The sequence below is a fragment of the Odocoileus virginianus genome, chromosome 9 (genome assembly GCF_023699985.2).
Source record: "Odocoileus virginianus isolate 20LAN1187 ecotype Illinois chromosome 9, Ovbor_1.2, whole genome shotgun sequence".
In the NCBI taxonomy this organism is placed as follows: domain Eukaryota; kingdom Metazoa; phylum Chordata; class Mammalia; order Artiodactyla; family Cervidae; genus Odocoileus; species Odocoileus virginianus.
In genome coordinates this window covers 58,130,410-58,150,741 of record NC_069682.1, presented here as the reverse complement: position 1 = coordinate 58,150,741, position 20,332 = coordinate 58,130,410, and the positions used below count along the sequence as shown (strand labels likewise).

Here is a 20,332-nt window from a genome sequence, read left to right as displayed (position 1 = left end):
TGGAGGGGGTTGCCCTGTCCTGCTTCAGGGGAACTTCCTGACCTAGGGATCGAACCATGTCTCTTGTGTCCCCTGCATTGGCAAGCGGGTTGTTTATCAAGCTCCTAGTATAGTATAAGAAAATAAAGTTTGCTGAATAAAAGTATGAACAAATAAGTGGGCACCACATCATGATGCTGCATTCCTCATCAATTCGACCCTTCTCCTAATTAAATCTATCTCTTAATTTGCTCCATTCAAAATATTAGTTAATTCAAGTGGCCCCACCCCTCTGCCTCTTGCCCCCAGAGCCTTCTGAAGGACTTCCCTGGTGTCTCAGGTGGTAAAGACTGCAATACAGGAGATCGAACCCAGACTTGATCCATGGGTTAGGAAGATCCCCTGGTGAAGGAAATGGCAAACTGCTCCAGTATTCTTGCCTGGAGAAATCCATGGACAGAGGAGCCTGGTCAGCTACTAGCTATGGGGTCGCAAAGAGCTGAACAGTACTGAGCGATTACACTTTCACTTTGATCCCTGTGCCTCTCATCCCCAAAAACTTCCGTAGGCCTCCATGTGGAGTGACATTAGAGGGGAAATGCACCAGTCACAGGTTTGAAGAAAAATACTTACAAAATCCTTGCTCCTCTGCACAGTCTCCTGGAATTCTGCTGGGTGGTGATGGCCCTTATATTGATGGTGATGGGGTGGGAGGCTGCCCCTGGAAACAAGCTCTGCATCCAGAGCCATCCAAGGAGACTCCAATGAAAATAATCCCTGTCCAGAGTGAACAGAGGCACTTGCAAAGCAAAGGTCAACCATGATGCTTGAATTGCATGGCTATAGAGAGGACTTTGTGCCAAGACTAAGAGCAGATTTTCATGGAGCTTCCAGCTCCCAAGTTGTTGGCCATGCAGTTGGGGGACTGTGGTAAAAACTGAGATGAATTGGAGAATATTCTTGTAGAAGGATCCATAGAGATCTTCAAGCTTAATTTTATCAGCATTTGGAAACTCAGGCTCAGAGAGGGAAAGCAGCCAGCCTGTAAGACACAGACAGAGATGGGGTTAGACGTGTGGCCCATGGCATCAGGGTCAGACCAGTGAGGTCATTCTTCCCAAACCTTCTCTTGTGTCTGAGTGCTCTCCATAACATCCCTCACAGTGGAACCAGCCTCAGAACAAATGTTTGCAATTATGGGTGGCTCAGGACCCATCCTCCCCATCTGCCCACTCCATTGAGTCAGTAGAGTGTCTCCTAAGAGTGAATATAGTCTGCCTCCATATATATCCCCATATATACAGTGTTCCTTGGCACCTTTTCCCCAATTGCTCTACTCTCAAGGAAGGGGCCACAAGTTAAAGCTCTCAACTTAAACCAAAGTTCCCAACATAGCCCCTGTGTATCTATTCACTGCCACCCCAAACTCACCTACCTCTCTCTCCATGGCCCTACTGTCTTCCTCCTTTTTCAGAAAAATACCAACATCATTGCTGCCTTGGCCTTCTGCACAGACCATTCCCTCCTTACAAGACTCTCCTCTTGAAGACAGTGTGAGTTTGTTCCTGCCATTCAAACTCACAGCAAGTCCTGACTTAACACATTTGTAGAATCACATCACCTCCACCCTTTGGATGACAACTCCAGGTTCATATAACCACATCAGAAACATAACAGACATCAAAGCCACAAGGAGGGCTTAGAGTTCAACTTAACCTCCTTGCTGGGAAGACTGGGGAGCCTATGGTCCAGAGAAGGAGAAGGACGCATCCAAAGCTACACGTGAATTGAACCCAACTTATTTTCCTCTTTCCATTTCATATCTTTTCGGTTTGTTGAAATTTTCTGCTTGGGCAATAGCTTTTTAAAACAAAAGATTAAATAAAATCATCTAATAAGTTTGTTTAAATTGTGGATGCCTGAGCTCCTCCCCAGTTACTTAGGGTCAGGGGCTCCAGGGTGGCTGGACAGAAGTGGAGTTATTCAGAATAGGGTGGCTCAAAGGTACTTTTGACCTTGAGTTCTAAGAGCTGTGATCCCCACACCATCCTCTGGACCCCACCCTGCCTAGACATGACCACACAACACTAGGTGCTTATCTTGCTTCATCTTGTGTCACCTCATCATTAACCATGCAGGGGTGTTACTGCCCTCATTTCTTGACTAGGGACGTGAGGCTCAAAAGGGGAGGGTGACTTCCTCAAGACAGCACAGATGGGAAGGGGCAGAGCTGGAGAGTGCACCAAGCCCTGCATCCTCTCCCACCAAGATTGGCTGTTCCCACCCTCAGCCTCTGGGGCAGCAGTGAGTTGCACTCTTTGGCCGCAGTGTTTAGAACCTTATAGGTCCAGGCCAATGCGTGGCCCTGGGCTTGGCACTGCAGGTCTTGGCACTGATGACAACCCCCTAAGAGGGTTTGGAAGCCCCATTTTCCAGTTGAGGAAACTGAAGTTTAGGAAAGAGATGTGACTGGCCCAGGTCTCATAAGGACAGGAACCTAGCATTTGTGTACTCAGGGAATGACCTTTGACTCAGATCACATCGAGGCCAGCTGGTCAGTCAGGAGAGTTCTTAGGCTTGAATACCCTGTTTATTCCTTGACCTCTGCTGTTTTAGTTGGTTGTAATGCCTGGTGCATTGGGCGCATGTCAACCTGGAGCACCCAGTCCAGGAAACACAGATAGGTGCCCACGTGGCATTAGGCTGGGAACACCGGTAGAGAGTCAGGTCACCCAGGATCAGTCTCTTCCATTCACCCACCTGCACCTCTATAACCCTGTCTTTGACGTGAATGCAGGCAGGGCCGAGTAGTGCTAGAGTTAGAGGTTTGGAGAGCTAGTGTTCCTCATGCTGACTCTGGTTCCATTATCAGAGCACAGGGCAAATGCCCAATCCTGGGGCTGGGACATGGAGAACCTCATCCAGCACAGCCTTGAACTGGTCAGCAGACTCACCTCACAGGCTGTCAGCACCCAGTTCTTCAAACGTCTGAATCCCCTCCTTCCCTGGTAGTGGGCACAGAGCTGAGGGTTGTGTAGAAATCTTGTGCAGAGAATTGTCATGACTCAGGAACACAGCCCAAGGGACTGAGTGTGATGTAGTGACCTCAGACCTGGCGTTGGCCTCAAGCTTCAGCTGCCTTATTGTAAAATGGTGAGACAATTCCATGTTTAGTGGCAACATGGAAATCGCAATACCTCAACTCTGGGGGTGACAATATACAGCCTTGACAAACTCCTTTCCAGTTTGGAAGAAATCTGTTGTTCCATGTCCAGTTGTAACTGTTGCTTCTTGACCTGAGAAATACAGATTCCTCAGGAGGCAGGTAAAGTGGTCTGGTATTCCCATCTCTTGAAGAATTTTTCACATTTTGTTGTGATCCACACAGTCAAAGGCTTTGGCATAGTCAATGAAGCAGAAGTAGATGATTTTTTGGAACTCTTTTGGTTTTTCTATGATCCAATGGATGTTGGCAATTTGATCTCTGGTTCTTGTGGCTTTTTTAAATCCAGTTTGAACATCTGGAAGTCCAGGGTGCATGTACTGTTGAAGCCTTTCTTGGAGAATTTAGAGCATTGCTTTGCTAGCATGTGAAATGAGTGTAATTGTACGGCAGTTTGAACATTCTTTGACATTGCCTGTTTTGGGGATTGGAATGAAAACTGAACTTTTCCAGTCCTGTGGCCACTGCTGAGTTTTCCAAATTTGCTGGCATATTGAGTGCAGCACTTTCACAGCATCATCTTTTAGGATTTGAAATAGCTCAACTGGAATTTCAACACTTCCACTAGCTTTGTTTGTAGTGATGCTTCCTAAGGTCCACTTGACTTCACGTTCCAGGATGTCTGGCTCTAGGTGAATGATCACACCATCGTGGTTACCTGGGTCATTAGATCTTTTTGTATAGTTCTTCTGTGTATTCTTGCCACCTCTTCTTAATATCTTCTGCTTCTGTTAGGTCCATACTGTTTCTGTCCTTTATTGAGCTCATCTTTGCATGAAATGTTCCCTTGGTATATAATTTTCTCAGAGATCTCCAGTCTTTCCCATTCTACTGTTTTCCTCTATTTCTTTGCATTGATCAATAGGAAGGCTTTCCTATCTCTCCCTGCTATTCTTTGGAACTCTGCATTCAGATGGGTATATCTTTCCTTTTCGCCTTTGCCTATAGCTTCTTTTCTCAGCTGTTTGTGAGGCCTCCTCATACAACCATTTTGCCCTTCTGCATTTTTTTTTCTTGGGGATGGTCTTGATCATTGCCTCTTCTACAATGTTGTGAACCTCCGTCCATAGTTCTTCAGGCACTCTATCAGAACTAATCCCTAAATCTATTTGTCACTTCCACTGCATAATTGTAAGGGATTTGATTTAGGTCATACCTGAGTGGTCTAGTGGTTTTCCCTACTTTCTTCAATTTCAGTCTGAGTTTTGCAACAAAGTTTATAATATGAGCCACAGTTGCTCCTAGTCTTCTTTTTTCTGATCGTATAGAGCTTCTCCATGTTTGGCTGCAAAGGATATAATCAATCTGATTTTGGTATTGACCATCTGCTGATGTCCATGTGCAGAGTCTTCTTCTGTGTTGTTTGAAGAAGGTGTTTGCTATGACCAGTGCATTCTCTTGGCAAAACTCTGTTAGCTTTTGCCCTGTTTCCTTTTGTATTCCAAGGCCAAATTTGCCTGTTACTCCAGGTATCTCTTGATTTTATACTTTTGCATTCCAGTCCCCTATGGTGAAAAGGGCATGTTTTGGGGGTGTTAATTCTAGAAGGTCTTGTAGGTCGTCATAGAACCATTCAACTTCAGCTTCTTCGGCATTACTGGTCAGAGCATAGACTTGGATTACTGTGATACTGAATGATTTGCTTTGGAAAATGGACAGAGAATATTCTGTCATTTTTGAGATTGCACCCAAGCACTGCATTTTGAACTCTTGTTTACTATGAGAGTTACTCTTTTGCTGACTATGAGGGCTAATCCAAAAAGTTTCCTTAAAATTCAACATTAAAAAAACTAAGATCATGGCATCTGGTCCCATCACTTCATGGCAAATAGATGGGGGAACAATGGAAACTGTAACACACTTATTTTGGCGGGGGGGGGGGGCAGGGGTTCCAAAAATCACTGCAGATGATGACAGTAGCCATGAAATTAAAAGACGCTTTCTCCTTGGAAGAAAAGCTATGACCAACCTAGAAGGCATATTAAAAAGCAGAGACATTACTTTGTGATAAAGGTGTGTCTCATCAAAGCTATGGTTTTTCCACTAGTCATGTTTGAGGGTGAGAGTTGGACCATAAGGAAAGCTGAGCGCCGAAGAATTGATGCGTTTGAACTGTGGTGTTGGAGAAGACTCTTGAGAGTCCCTTGGACTGCAAGAAGATTAAACCAGTCAATCCTAAAGGAAATCAGTCCTGAATATTCATTGGAAGGACTGATGCTGAAGCTGAAACTCCAATACTTTGGACACCTATTGTGAAGAACTGACTCATTGGAAAAGACCCTGATGCTGGGAAAGATTGAAGGCAGGAGGAAAAGGGGACGAACAGAGAATGAGATGGCTGGATGGCATCACCAGCTCCAGGAACATGAATTTGAGCAAGCTCCAGGAGTTGGTGATGGACAGGGAAGCCTGGCATGCTGCAGTCTATGGGGTCACAAAAAGTCGGACATGACTGAGCGACTAAACTGAGCTGAACTCTGCGGTTGGGCAAACTGGGTTTGAATCCTCTTTTGTTTGTTGCTGGCTGTGTGGCTTGGACAAGGAGCTTCATCTCCCTGAGCTTCAGGTCCCCTAAATGTGAAATGGGACTAACTATGGGCCTCTCCACCCAGGTGTGCTGTGAGGAAGTGGTGGGATAATGTGTGTAGGCCCCTGATAACATGGTTACAACAGTGATGTTGATGATTACAATTGTTGCTGGTTTCTGATCACCTCATTCCACTCTGCCTCCAGTTTCTCATCTGTTTATGACCCCACTGCACATGGTTATGGAGAGGCTCTAGTCGGTAGATTAAGCAGCCAATGTGCTTAATCAATTGCAACTGCATTTCTTATTTTTGTGTGCAGAAAAGACTAAATGAGGTTGAATGGGCTCGGATCTACAGGATACCTATGTTTACAAGTTCTGGCACCCTTGGGTGCTGATATATACCCCTTGGCACAGATGATTCCTCATTTTGTCTCAGTTTCCCTTTCGGGATCAAGTTAGGGAGTCTAATTGTGGTCTCAAGTAGCACTCTGATTGATTGTAGGGCCTGAATATAGCTTTAGCCAAGATGCCCTCACAGGAAGCTTCTGGGCCTGGAGGGAAGGATTGATTAGTGATGTCTGCCATAAGGTCAGGAGGGGAGAGTGGACACTCTGCATGTTTCCCAATGCAGGACCGGGTCATATCTAAGGTCCCTGCAACCAGTGACACCACGGGTTCATGGAGGTGTGACCCTGGGACATGCCTGGTGTTAGAGGAAGGAGAAGGAGACCCTGTCATGGGTTCCAGCCTTGGCTCTGTTAATAATCTGTTTTGTGACTCTGAGCAAGACATTCGTTTTATCCCAGGATCTGTATGAGACAATAATGAAGAGTAGCCTGGGTAGACCTACCAGCTGGAAAACATAGTCTCTTTGTTGGCAAAACATTGAGCAGTATCCCCACTTGCAAGGAGACAGCTCCTGAGCTGAGTGGTTGGCTGAGGAGGAATGAAAAGCTGTAGGGAGAGAAGGACTGATGTTCCAGGTGGGTGGAACGGCTCAGAGAAAGGCTCAGCACTGACCCAAGGGGGCTACTGCTCAAGGAAGTCCTGAATCGTGCGCCCTCCGTGTGGACTCGTGTGGGACTTGGGACTGTCACAAAATACAGACAGAGAGGAAAACTCTCATCCCTTTGCTATGGCCAGCAGGGGAAGAACCAGAACTGGAGGAGCCTGACTTCACATGAAATCTCGCTTTGCCTCTGACCAGCTGTGTGGCCCTGGAGACGTCACTTCCCCTCTCTGAGACTCAGTTGCCACACCTATGCTAAACTCCCTTCACTGCATCATTCAGTATAAATCATAATTGAGTGAGATACAGTGTATAAAGATTGAATATGGGATTTCTCAACACTGTTTGACAGTAATTTGAGTGTGTAGAGGCTGACATTCATATTGTGCTCACCAGTGTCAGACTCTGGTTAAGCATTTTCCACTCACTGACTCATTTAATCGTCACAGACTTGCAACAGGGAGGTTTTGCTGTTAACTCTACTGGGCAGGTGAGATAACTGTGGCTCTAGTAAGTTGCCTGAGATCACACAGCTGACAAAGGGCAGAGGCCAAGTGTAGCTCAGCTCTGACCAACCTCTCACCTCCCGCCTTGTCAACAGCCCTGGCACAGCCTGAACTGAGGTCCTCTTGGGAGAGCTCAGGAGAGCTGGTCCAAGGCCCCCAGCAGCCCCAGGGGCTCAAAGGCCTCCTGGATGACTTGGTTCTGTGAGGCAGCCTTCATCAGACAGAAGACCCTGGAGTGAAGCAGCCGCTGGTGCAGGCCTCTGTGTGGCCCTGGTCTCGCCTAACCCGAGTCTCCCATGAGGACAACAGTGGTTCTTCCCTCACAGAATTGCACACAGCACTGAGACGGCTCCTCAGCAAACGGGCAAAGCTTCCCTGGGCCTGTTGGCAGGAAAGTCAGATGCCCTCATGGAAAGGAGAGGCCCGGGGACCCTGAGGTGATAGCCTGGGTCAGTCCTCTGCAGAGGTGATGCAGCTGTGAGTAAGGGGTCTCTGCTCCTCATCCCAAGGCAAAGGGGAAACTGAGGGGTTGCGTGTTGAGAAGACAGAGGGGCCACAAGAGGAACCCCATCAGTCCTGGGCTGAACAGACCGAGGCCAGGAGAGCAGGACCTACAGGGGCTGGGGAGAGGTGGCTGAGTATGGGAGCCAGGATGTCACCTCTCTGAGCAAGGGATCCCATAGCCATGGGTTTAAAGCTAGTCCCACCAGTTGCTATGCTGTAACCTTGATGAGTCACTTGTCCTCTTTGAGGTTCAGCTTCGTAATCTGTCCAGTGGGGAAAAGAGCAGGGTCTCCTGGCAGAAGGGTGCTGCAGGAAGTCATGAGGTCAGGTGTGCTGGTGAAGGCAACTCTCCATCATGGTGGTGGTGTTAGCAGAAGCAGAGTGCGGCTGTCCCTTTGTGACCTCGAGTCGCTTTCTTGCCCATCGTGGGCCTCAGTGTTCCCATTTGTAAGACAATAAAATGCAGCTGGATAATCCTGAAAGTCCCTTCCACCTTCAGACCCAGTTCTCCACTGCCCTGATTGCCCGTCCCTCGCCATCCCTGAAATCCTAAAGGAAGGATGCAACAGACCACACAGGAGGTGCAGAAATGGCTTTTTATTGCTGGGGGTGGAGGGTGATCCGTACAGGATGCCCTGACTGTGGGGAGGAGTATCTGAGAAGTGTCCTTTGATTGGGCTCAGTTGCCCTTCCTGATGGATGGTGGCAGCACTGACTGTCCCAGAGGGAGACTGTGCGTAGATTCAGTCAAGATTCAATCTGAAAGGAGACCCCAACATGAGACATGCACACCCCAGGGTCCTACTGGCAATTGAGTTCACTAGACACGGCTGCAGGAGTACTTTCCCCCAACCCTGCGGCTCTCAGGCTTGGGGATGGACTGGCACCTGTGGTTTGGGGTCTTTCTCTGGCACCTGGCACTGACCCCTTCTCATCCCTCACTCTCCCACCCCCTCACCTTAGCAACAATGGCCAATGTGAAAAGACTGATCAGGGCCCAGAGGAGCCAGGGTTCAGGGCTCAGTGTATGATCAGGATCAGGGATCAGACTGAGATGCAGGTCAGGTTCTAAATGTGACCAGCGTCAAGGCTCAGTCAACGACTGGAGTCAAAGCTCAGCCTGACTGTTCCAGGCTCAGTCAGGGAGCAGAATCAAGTGCACGTCTGGGTGTGTGATTAAGGGTCAGGACTCAGTCTATGACCAAGATCAGGGCTCAGTCTGCTACTAGAGAAAGAAGAGAAGCCAAGCTTGTTTCTGCTTCTCCACGGGCCCCTGTGGGGAATCTCATCCTCCCTCATCCCATGGCCCTGAGCACAGTCCTCACCAGCAGGCGGGCATCGCAGCAGTTTTCCTCATCTGTGCTCTTCACTGTCCCTCTTGGGCTTCCCAAAGTTCACCTGAAAGAAGAAATCAGTAGCAGTTTTCAGCCTCCAGCTCTGGAGAGCTGAATAGAAATCAGACACCAGTGGTTCCCAGCATCCAGACGGTCAGACTGACAGGCATGGGACCACTCACATGTCACTCCTTGTCTCTGAGCCTCAGTTAGATGACCTGAAGAATGGGCATGATGACACTGCCCACCCCCACAGGATTGTTGCAGGGGTCCAGTGAAGTGGTGAACAGGAAGCACAGAACGATCACCCAAGAACTGGGCCTGTGGCTGTTTTCTAGAAGGACTGCATTCAGGACCCTGACCTGTCACTCACCCCATTTCTGTTGCCCCACAGCCCCAGCAACCTCAGTCGTGCCAGAGACCCATGTCGAGGAAAGCCCCCAGGGGCTGGAGGTAAACCCATAGCTCCTCATAAGAGGGCAAAGGGAAGGGATGGTGTTTATCATCAATGCCTACTGGATATTAGGCTTTTTCTGCTTTTTCTTTAAATCCACTTATCAGCTCTTCCATGTTTGTTATATCCTTCCCCTGGGAGGAAACCGAGTCTCAGAGAGGTGGAGCCAGTTGACCCCCACCCCACAGTTGTTAAGTAGCCAGATCCAGGATTTGAACCCAGATCTGGCCTGTCCTCTTTCTCACATTATTCTGGGCAGCAGGTTCTATCAGTTTGACAAAGGAGGGCAGCAGAAGCTCTCAGAGGCCCACAGAGGCCCTCAGTCTGCAGGGACCCTTCTATACACAGTCTCTAGTCTTGCTCAGGACAAAGGGTCTCAGCTTCCAGGGCCCCCTGACCAGACCTGCTGGTGCTGTAGGCATAGAGTGGCCTGCTCCCTGCTGTGATGCTGCAGAGGGAGCCCCTTTACCACTTTCCCAGGCTGTGACTTACCGATGCGGTTCTTAACATAGTCCGCATTCAGGCTTTCAAGGAGGCTGCGGACTTCTGGGCACAGCTGAGGGTGACAAGGAGGGAAAGAGAGGCACACACAGAGAGAAATGGAGACAGAGAAGGAAGGAAAGAGGTTGGGAGGTGAGGAGGGAGAGGAGAGATGGAGAAGAAAGAGGCCTGGTTATTACCCGCTGTGAGCACCCTGCCCCCATCCCACAGAGATGCTCAGTACTGGGGCCTGAGTACTTCCAACCCTTAGGATTCTAGAACCGTGGAAACCTAGAAGGCCCAAACTGAGATCCAGAGGACCCTAGAATCCTAAAACCTCAGAACATTAGAATCCTAGAACCTTAAAGAATCTAGACTTTTAATATTCCAGAACCCTATACCCTTAGAAGCCTTGACCTCTGGACTCTGAAACTTTATAGAGTTAAATAGGGCTCTGGGAACTATAGAGAAATGGTTTTGTGTTTTTCACAGTTTTGTGTGCCTACAATTCCTGGAGGATGTTGTTAAAAGGCAATTATTGAGCACCAGGTCTGGGGTAGGACCTAAGAGTCTGCATTTCTAACCAGTATCCATCGGAGGTCAGTGATGCTGGTCTGAGGAACACACTTTGAGCATGACTCAAGTTCAGTACATCACAGAACAACATGGAGGATTTTTTAAAAATAAAGCCAGATTCCCAGCCCCCTTCCAGAGTGACTAACGTAGAATCTTTGGAATTTTGTGCACATGGTACTTATGGTATTTTTATATGAAACACATGAATCCAAACTGTGGAATGTATAGTTTTTGGACTTAAATGAATTAAAGCTGTGTTGAATGAAAAAAAATATTATCTATAAGTACTGTTGGCAGTCCATAAGTATGGTAAATGGTTCAAGTGTGGGACCCAGTGATTTCAAATCATGTCGGGCCCCTGTTCACCTTCTCCTCAGGCCAGCCTGAGCGAAGAGGGGCAGGTAGCAATTCACAGCCCCAAGGGAAGTTGGCCCCCCAGAAAGAAAGGTGCTCAGAAAGTAGAATTTACCTAGGGAAAGTCACCCCAACCCCCGCCAGGCCTGGCTCTGCACCCCCAGGATTGGGGAACTCACCTCAGATTGTGTTACGAGGGACAACACTTCATTTGCAAGGTTGACTGCGAAGTCCACAACCTGACGGAGCACTCCAATGTGCCTGGAGAAGAGAGGAAATTGATAAAGCTTCGTGAAGTTGGCTCAGCAGCCAAGCGGGAGAGTGGAAAGAGGGCGGAAGATGGTGAAGCACCTTGAAGTCAGGTGACTTGAGTCTCTACACAGGGCAATCATCAGTTAGAACCCCATGGTTGACCAGCAGCCCACATTTCTCAATAGCTCATGAGAGTCTCACCACAATCCTGAGAACTCATCTATCCATCCATTCTATTATTCATCCATCCATTCTTCTATCCATACATCTGTCCATTCTTCCATCAATCCATTCATCCATCCATCCATCTATGCATCCATCCATTCTGTCATCCATCCATTCATTCTTCTATCCATTCATTCATCTAGTCATCCATTCATTCGTTTTTCAGCACATATTTAGAGAGTATTAACCATGTGCCTGGAACCAAACCTGTCTGGGGACATAGTGATGAACAAAGCCCAAGCAATTCCTAATGTGGCACCTAAATATTTGTTTGGCTTAAAAGTTCATTTGGAGTTTTCTGTAACAGGGTAATGAAAAACCCAAAAGACTTTTAATCCTGGGTGAACCCAGTATTAACACGTTATCCCAAGGCTGCCTCCTTCCCACCTTCAGCTCTCAGTGTAACTGTCACCTCCTCGGGGCAGCCCTCGTGACTGATTGCCTATGGGAGGGCTTTGTGTCATAGCACTCTGTTGGGTGTGCTGTTCTGCCCAGGGATAACTGCAACCAACATTTTCCTTCTGGGCTTGTTACTGTTGGACTGAATGCTCTCCTGTCTGCCCTTCCCTCCAGAGACTAAACTCCACGAGAATAAGCTCCTTGCCCTCAGTCACCCGTAAATTCTCCAGAGCTCAGAGTGGCGGCTGCCTGGCATAGAGCAGATGCTCCACATATTTTTGAATGAAAGAAAAAATGAAGTTAACCTACAATTGAATATATAATGACAATTTGTGACTGGTTTTCTGAAGGGTGAGAGTAGAATCTTATGAGAGAAAGGAAAAGAAACCTTGTTTCAGGCCCTAAAGGAGCAGACACACATGGACAAAGATACAGCAAAGTTGTACTAGGTGCCTGAGCAGCTCATGTACAGGTCTTGAGTGGAAGGAGTTTGCCTGAGGCACAGAGTAAAAGTTAGCATCTCTGGGGCAGAGAGGGCAAGATGTGGGTCTAGGTCAGGTAGAGTCTAGATGGCCCTGGGAGGCCCTGGGACTCCACCCAAAGTGGAAAGAAAAACCCCTGGAGGGTTTAGAGCAGCAGAGTGGAATGCCATTTCACAGATATGGACACTGAGACCTGGAAGGCAGGATGGTTTCCCTGGGGCTTTGGGCAAGGCAGTGTCCAGCAGGGCTCAGGCATTTGGATTTACAGCTCGGTCTTCTAAGTGATGGTAGGCTGCAGAGCCTATATTTGGTTATGGGGGGTCTTTAGTTAACCTGTGATCAGATCCCTTACTGAGGTAGGATGGACGGACCCTCTGCTCATGGCTGAGCGTTTTTCCCTGGGGGAACAACCTGCCCCACCCTTCAGGTTCCAGACCACTTCTCCTCTCAGCCATGACAAGGATCAGACTTTCTCCTTCCACCCTCTTCCCTGGGGCTAAACATGCTCTTCCAAGCATACAGTTTAAGATACAGTGTTGGTGGGTTACCAGAGATCAGTGATTTCAGTGGAGAGGATTAAGTTTTCAAGATGTCATTTTGGGAATTTCTCAGTGGGTAGAGGATGATTTGGGGATAGTCTGAAGTTAGAGCTCATGGTAGGCATTTACTACTTCTCTTGTCCCTCCCTACTAGAGGAAAGAAGGGAAACACAGTGAATTATTATTATTATTACTATTACTGAGGGACATTATGTAATATGAGAAGGGTCAGTTCTTCAAGTAGACATAACAATGTTAAATGTGCAGGCATCTAACAACAGAGTTTCAAAAAGCATGAAGCAAAAGCAGACGAAGTTGAAAGGTGAAATATAGAAATGCCCAGTTATGGTTGGTGAGGTCAGCATTTCTGTCTCAGTAAGGGGAAGAACCAAGAGACAGAAAGTCAGCATAGGTATTATCATTACTGAGAGCTTAGTATGTGCCAGGCTGTATGCTAAACACTCACAGTTTCTCATTTGGCCAACAGAGGAGGCTATGAGTTAGGTATTAGTACCATCCTCAATTTACAGAAGTGAAAACTAAAGCTTCTAGAGGCTAAATTGATACGAAAACCACAAGTTAGTGGCAAAGCTAACTTGACTCCAGAGTCTGACCTCTTCTTTAGCAAACTCTGCTCCCTCCCAGGTAAGGATTAGGGCTGAAATTTTGGGTCCCAACTCCTCGAAGATCCCCTCTCTGCTGAGATGTGTGGACCTGACCTGCCCAGCACGGTGAGTTCGATGCTGTGTTGATCATTCTTGCATTCTGCCACGACCACCTGGGAGACACCAGTCGCTTCATCGGTTTCAACGCTGACACTAAACTGGAGGACCAAGTTGAGGCCCAAGTCGACAATCTCACCCAACACAGGCCTGCAGGAAAATAGATTCATAGTGAGCAGAGATGGAGAAGTCCCTTCACATTGCCCACTTTAGTTTCTTTCTTGTGTGGACATTATATGAGACATTATATGAGATGTCTATAGACAAGGACAGGGAAGCCTTGCGTGCTGCAGTCCTTGGGGTCTCAAAGATTTGGACGGGACTTAGTGACTGAACAACAAATGGACAATGACAACATAGTCTGTATTCTTTATGGAATCTACATTCTTACGTTAGGTTTTGTTCTCCTGGCCAGAGTGTTTGGTTTATGCGAAATTTCTATAGAATATCACACTGATGATTAAAATTTAAAAAAAAAAAGATTTAGCATTTCTTTAGCAAAATACTATGTTAGGTATTTCCAAAAAAGTACTCTCCTTGGATTAATCCATTTAATCTCGACTGCAATTCCATGAGAAAGATACTATCATTATCTTTGTTTTCAGAATGAGGAAATGCGGTATAGAGAAGTTTACTAACTATCTCAAGATCTCATAACTAATGAATGGTGAAGTCATAGTGCACTTTAATTTATAAGACTCTTCTATGTATCTTCATTTTCCTATCTCTTTGTATCTTCAAAGTAATTAAAATACTTAGAAATTATATTTTGCCTATAATTTTCACATGCCTTTCATTATATACTGTCTGGGATATAATGGCCCATAATGGTCACTGCTTTTAAAGAGAATCTTGGGAGACAAAATGATGCTGGAGGAAACTTTGCCAAAGTGTTATGCATTCATGTCTTCTCAACTCTCAAATTTATAATTAGATAAGTGCCTGGTTCCAGATTAGAGACCTACAGGCCATAGCTCACTGCATCTCCCAAACCTTGGATTCTAAGCCATACTCACAGTTTCACATTGACATGAGCAGTGATGGGGATTTTCACTTCAGCACTGCTGTCAGAAGTCGCTTCTAATGTGAGATCCAGGATGTGAAGATCACTGATTTTCACCCTGTGCAAAAACCACAATTCACCCTGTCATTCCTCCCGACAGCCATTGCTGGGCTCTTCTCTCTGCCAGCGTTGTGCTGAGCATTTGAGCCTCATGGACCTTGCCTGCTTTGGTCCTCATGAGAGCCCTGTTCAGGGGTTGGATTCTCTCCATTGGATGGCATGGCAGACTGAGGATCAGACAGCTGTGATTTCCCTCAAGACTCCAAGGGTGAATATGTGTCAGAGCCAGCGTTCTTTTTTTTTTATTATTGATTGATATCTAGTTGCTTTACAATGTTGTGTTAGGTTCAGGTGTGGGACTCCCATGATGGGTCAAAGGTTAAAGAATCTGCTTGCAATGCAGGAGACCCGGGTTCTAATCCCTGGGATGGGAAGATCCTGTGGAGAAGGAAATGGCAACCCACTCCAGGATTCTTGCCTAGAGAATTCATGGACAGAGAAGCCTGGTGGGCTACAGTCCATGGGGTCACAATGAATCAGACACAACTGAATGACTAACACTTTCACTTTTCATTAGTTTCATTCACATTCATCACTTTCACTTTCATTAGGTTAAGGTGTAGAGAAAAATGATTCAGATAGATAGATAGATACAGAGGTATTTTCCCTTATAGGTTATCACAAAATATTGAGTATAGTTCCCTGTGCTATATAGTAGGTCCTTGCTGGTTGTCTATTGTATATATAGTAGTGTGTATATATTTATGCCAAACTCATAATTTATCCTCCACACTGCTTTCCAAAAATGTAATCATGACTTTGCTTTTTTTTTTTTTTTATGTTCTAAGAGTCTGATTTGTATAAGTTCTTTTGTATCATGTTTTAGTTTCCATATATTAGTGGTATCTATGATATATGTGATATATGTCATTCTCTCTCTGACTTACTTCATTTAGTATGATTATCTCTACATCCATCCATTTGTTGCTTTAAGTGTCATTATTTCATTCCTTTTTAATGCAGAGCCAGAATTAGAACCCAGAACTGCTTGACTTGGCCCAGCCTTCATGTGTGGGGTCACCTATGTGCTGTGAATTCTAGATTCCTCTCTCCTGAGACCATTCAGACTTTTATACTCAGCTATATTCAGAGAAGAAATGTCTTATTCCTTGAGAATGAAACTTTAGGCACAAGCAAATAGGTAGAGGTAAGGGTGAAGAGAAACTTCATCCTGACCCTGAAATCATAGAAGGAGAACGCTCGAACTCATGAGATCCAAATGGACCCCACAGACTTGACTCTAATTTTCCCACACTCTGGCAGAATTGGCCTCAGACCACTTCTGCTCTGCAAAACAGGGGATCTTCCCAACCCAGGGATTAAACCCAGGTCTCCCGCATTGCAGGCAGATTCTTTACCAGCTGAGCCACCAGGGAAGCCCAGGAATGCTGGAGTGGGTGGCTTGTCCCTTCTCCAGTGAATCTTACCCACCCAGGGATCGAAACTAAGCCACCAAGGAACCCCTCTGGAAGAACACGCAAAGTTTATTCAACTTTTTGCCTTTGATATTAAACTTATGTCCCCAAAGAGATGTATTCTCTTTTCTGGGAACAAAGATCTCCAAATGAAGCATCAACTCACCCTGTAAGCCTGTACACTACTTGAAAAATTCCAGAAATGAGTTTTTCCAGTAAGTTCTTAGTTTCCTCGGTATTATCCTGGGTTTCCTCGGGATTTTCCTGGGTTTCCTCAGTATTATCCTGGGTTTCCTCGGTACTATCCTGGGTTTCCTCGGTACTATCCTGGGTTTCCTCGGGATTATCCTGGGCTTCCTCGGGATTACCCGGGGTTTCCTCGGAATTATCCTGGGCTTCCTCAGTACTGGATTTCTGGGGCAGTGTGAAATCAGTCTTCAATTGCTGAAAAATAGCTGCAAAAACAGTCTCCATTTAGTGTGTTTTACAAGATCCCAGGCACCAGGTACTAAATGAGAATATTTGCCTGTGTTACATCATTTAATCCTTATAACAACTCCACAGAGGAGGTATTACTAATATCTGCACTTTCAGATGAGGAAATAAAAGATCAAAAGTTTAAGAAATGGACCAAAGTCACACAGCTCGGAGACCTTGTTCTTTCCACACCGCCTTCACTCTAATATATACTCATCATTCATCAACAGAGCAATCAACCCACTGAACCGGCAATAGGTATTGATTCCACATTAACTTCTAGTAGTGAAGCACTAATGAGCTGCTCCTCCAAACAAAGTAAACTTAGAATAGAATAAGAAATGGAAAATCTAGAGTCAGAGAAAATATATGGATCTAAATCATGAAAGTGGCAAATAGGAGTCCCCGAATGGCAGCTTTGCATATGGTCTAGAAAGAGGTGACTCATACAAGAGAGCAAGGACAGAGAGCCCTAATGGACAGAGAATAGAGGGATTCGAGAAAGGAAGTGACTTGGCAGATGTAGAATGGCACATTTGAAAAATATTAAGAAAATCTCTAGAAAATAATTCAAATGAGATAAAACAGGAAAGAACTAGTTCAAAGAGCAGGAAAAAGCTCAAAAAATGTATGTAATCAGTGTACTGCAATGTGACTTGGTGATGGACAGTACCTAGTTATAATGATGCAGTGATGGAAACTACATCTGGCCCTACATCTTAGTAGCTGACTTTGATGTCGACACTTCTGCTTCTGAGCTCAGTTTTATCAGCAGTAAAAATGGAAATTGGGTCCCTCCCGTATCTTTCAGGTTGCCAGGATTTCTTGGTGGCTCAGATGGTAAAGAATCTGCTTCCAGTGCAGGAGACCTGTGTTTAGTCCCTGGGTCGCGAGGATCCCCTGGAGAAGGAAATGGCCACCCACTCCACTATTCTTGCCTGGAGAATTCCATGGACAGAAGAGCCTGTCAGGATACAGTCCACGGGGTCAAAAATAGTTGGACATGACAGAGTTACTATCACTCAGTCACTCTCAAGCTCTGGCAAGTTTTGAAAGAGAGTCATTTTCAGAAGTTAGTTTCTCCTATAAAGAATGTTTAGCGATGTGCTTCCAAAAAGTGAAAAGAAGACCAAGTTCTTTCAAGAAATCAGAATGACAAGGAAATATGATTCACTAGAAAGGTAGGTAATTTTAAAGCTACCTAGGCTAGGTAGAAATCCTTTTCCAGTTAGTTAATACAAATTACTAAGAAAATTGGAATGACCCAACAGAAGAATATGCTACAAATATAAATTAAATATTTAAGTTTCAGTACATAAATGGCTAATAAAATATGAACAATGAGTGAATTCACTCATAATTAGAGAAATGAAGAGATCATTTAGAATGTTTCATCTGTGAGACTGGCAAATTTCAGTTGTCCAAACTAGTGCTGTCAAGAGAGTAGGAAAAAAGATACTCTCACGGATGGTTGGAGAAACTATTAACATAGGGAATTATTTGTCAATACCTGCTGCAATTTAAAATATGCATACCTTTTGAACTTTTGAAATGTCATTTTGAGGATCTTATCCAATAAATATATTAGCAAATTTTATGATGAGATAAGATGTTAATTGATATTCAGTTAAGAAATACCTGTTTCTAGAAAAATAATAAACAAATGAACCAGGAACCAGTTAGTTACCTTAGTAAACCACCCCTAAGGAGCAGCCCCTGCTGGCAGCCTTTGCTAACACAGACATAGTATGTAGGAAGCAAGCTCCTAGGTGCCACTGATCACCCCTGTTGTTGACTCACTTTCAAGTGTACTGTCAAGGTTTTTAAGTCCTTCCTCAAGACCAGATTTCAGCTTCCTCAGAACATCCTTGCCAATATTGTCAAGAAAAGACGCTGAGGTCCCGGCGAGCAGGCCGCACAAGAGAACAAGTTTCCAAAGCTGAAACATCTTGTCCTGACACCTGGACAGTCATGGGAGGAACAGGAGTGAGAATTACCCACAGGGAAATGGGATCTTGGATGAGCACCTATCACTCTTACACTAAACATTCCGTGAAGATAGACGTGGTTATCTCCTCTCTTATGGATGGGCAACCTAGGTCAAAAAGCCAGAGAAACTTACCTGCCCAGAGACAAACAACCAGTGAATGAAGGCACTACTATGTGATAAGCCACGCTTGACTCCAGGTCAATTCTCTTTACTAGAGGTCCTTTGCACATGCTGGTTCCTCTGCCTGGAACACTTCCCTCTTCTTTTCATTTAAAACTGAATCATTTCTTACTGACTTTCCAGCTTCAGTAGGACATCATGTCCTCTAGATCTCTCCCCAGAGCCTAGGTTATTAGGCCCCTCTCCACCTTCTTGCTGCCTGCATTCACTGTTCAGAGTCCTGGGTAAAAATTAGTGACGACTTGACTGCCTTTCCCACCCGGCTGTGATTTCCTTAGGGGAGGGATTGTGACTTATTTCATGGTTTAATTCCCAACTCATAGTAAAAAACCTACACCTAGTACAGTGTTAGTATTAGTCACTCAGTTGTGTCTGAGTCTTTGTGACCCCATGGACAATGCCTGCCAGTCTCTCTATCCACAGGATTCTCCAGGCAAGAATACTGGAATGGGTTGCTGTGTCCTCCTCCAGGGGAACTTCCGGACCTAGGGATTGAACCCATGTCTCTTATGTCCCCAGGATTGTCAGGCCGGTTCTTTACCAAACACTTAGTACAGTACAACGAAATAATGTTTGAGGAATAAAAGTATGAACATATAAGTGGGCGCCACATCATGACACTACATTCATCAATTTGACACTTCTGCTTACTGAATCTATTCCTTTATTTTCTCTATTCAAGATGTTAGTTAATTCAAAGGTCCTGTTCCCTGCCTTCCCCCCCATAGTGTTCTGAAGGGATTCCTGCTGGCTCAGATGGTAAAGACTGCAATGCAGGAGATCTGGATTCTATCCCTGGCTCAGGAGATCCCCTGGAGAAGGAAATGGCAAACTGCTCCAGGATTCTTGTCTGGAGAAATCCATGGACAGAGGAGCTTGGTGAGCTACAGGCCATGGGGTTGCAAAGAGTCAAGCACGACTGAGTGACTAATACCTTCACTTTCACCCCTATGCCTCTTGTCCCCAAAACATTCTGTAGGCCTCCATGTGGACTGACATTAAGAGGGAAACCCACCAGTCGCAGGTTTGAAGAAATACACTTACAAAATCCTTGCTTCTCTGCAGAGTCTTCTGGAATTATGCTGGGTGGTGATGGCCCGTAACTTATATTGATGGCGATGGGGTGGGAGGCTGCCCCCGGAAACAAGCTCTGTGTCCAGAGCCATCCAAGGGGACTCCAATGAAAATAAGCCCTGTCCAGAGTGAACAGAGAGACTTCCAAAGCAAAGGTCAGCCAGGATGCTTGAATTGGATGGCTATAGAGAGGACTTTGTGCCAAGACTAAGAGCAGGTTCTCATGGAGCCTCCAGCTACCAAGATGGTGGCCATGCAGGTAGGGGGCAGAGGTAAAAACTGAGATGAATTGGAGAATATTCTGGTGACAGTGATCATGGTGATCATCCAGCTTAATTTTATCAGCACTTGGAAGCTCAGACTGAGAGAGGGAAAGCAGCCAGCCTGAAGGAGAGGGATAGAGATGGGGCTAGACCTGTGGCCCAGAGCATCGGGGTCAGTGACCAGTGAGGTCATTCTTCCCAAACATTCTCGTGTGTCTGAGCACTCTCCATAACATCCCTCA

The 20,332-nt window shown here is 45.8% G+C and overlaps 1 long non-coding RNA gene across 1 annotated transcript; it reads right to left on the bottom strand.

The window, feature by feature from the left end:
- Positions 1-8,373: 8,373 nt before the first annotated feature.
- Positions 8,374-11,209, bottom strand: LOC110143034 (uncharacterized). The gene is made up of 4 exons (XR_011489269.1): positions 11,129-11,209; positions 10,032-10,095; positions 9,077-9,149; positions 8,374-8,510 (listed from the first exon to the last, which is right to left on the bottom strand). It is a non-coding gene; the product is annotated as an uncharacterized lncRNA (long non-coding RNA).
- Between the last annotated feature and the right edge of the window lie 9,123 nt (positions 11,210-20,332).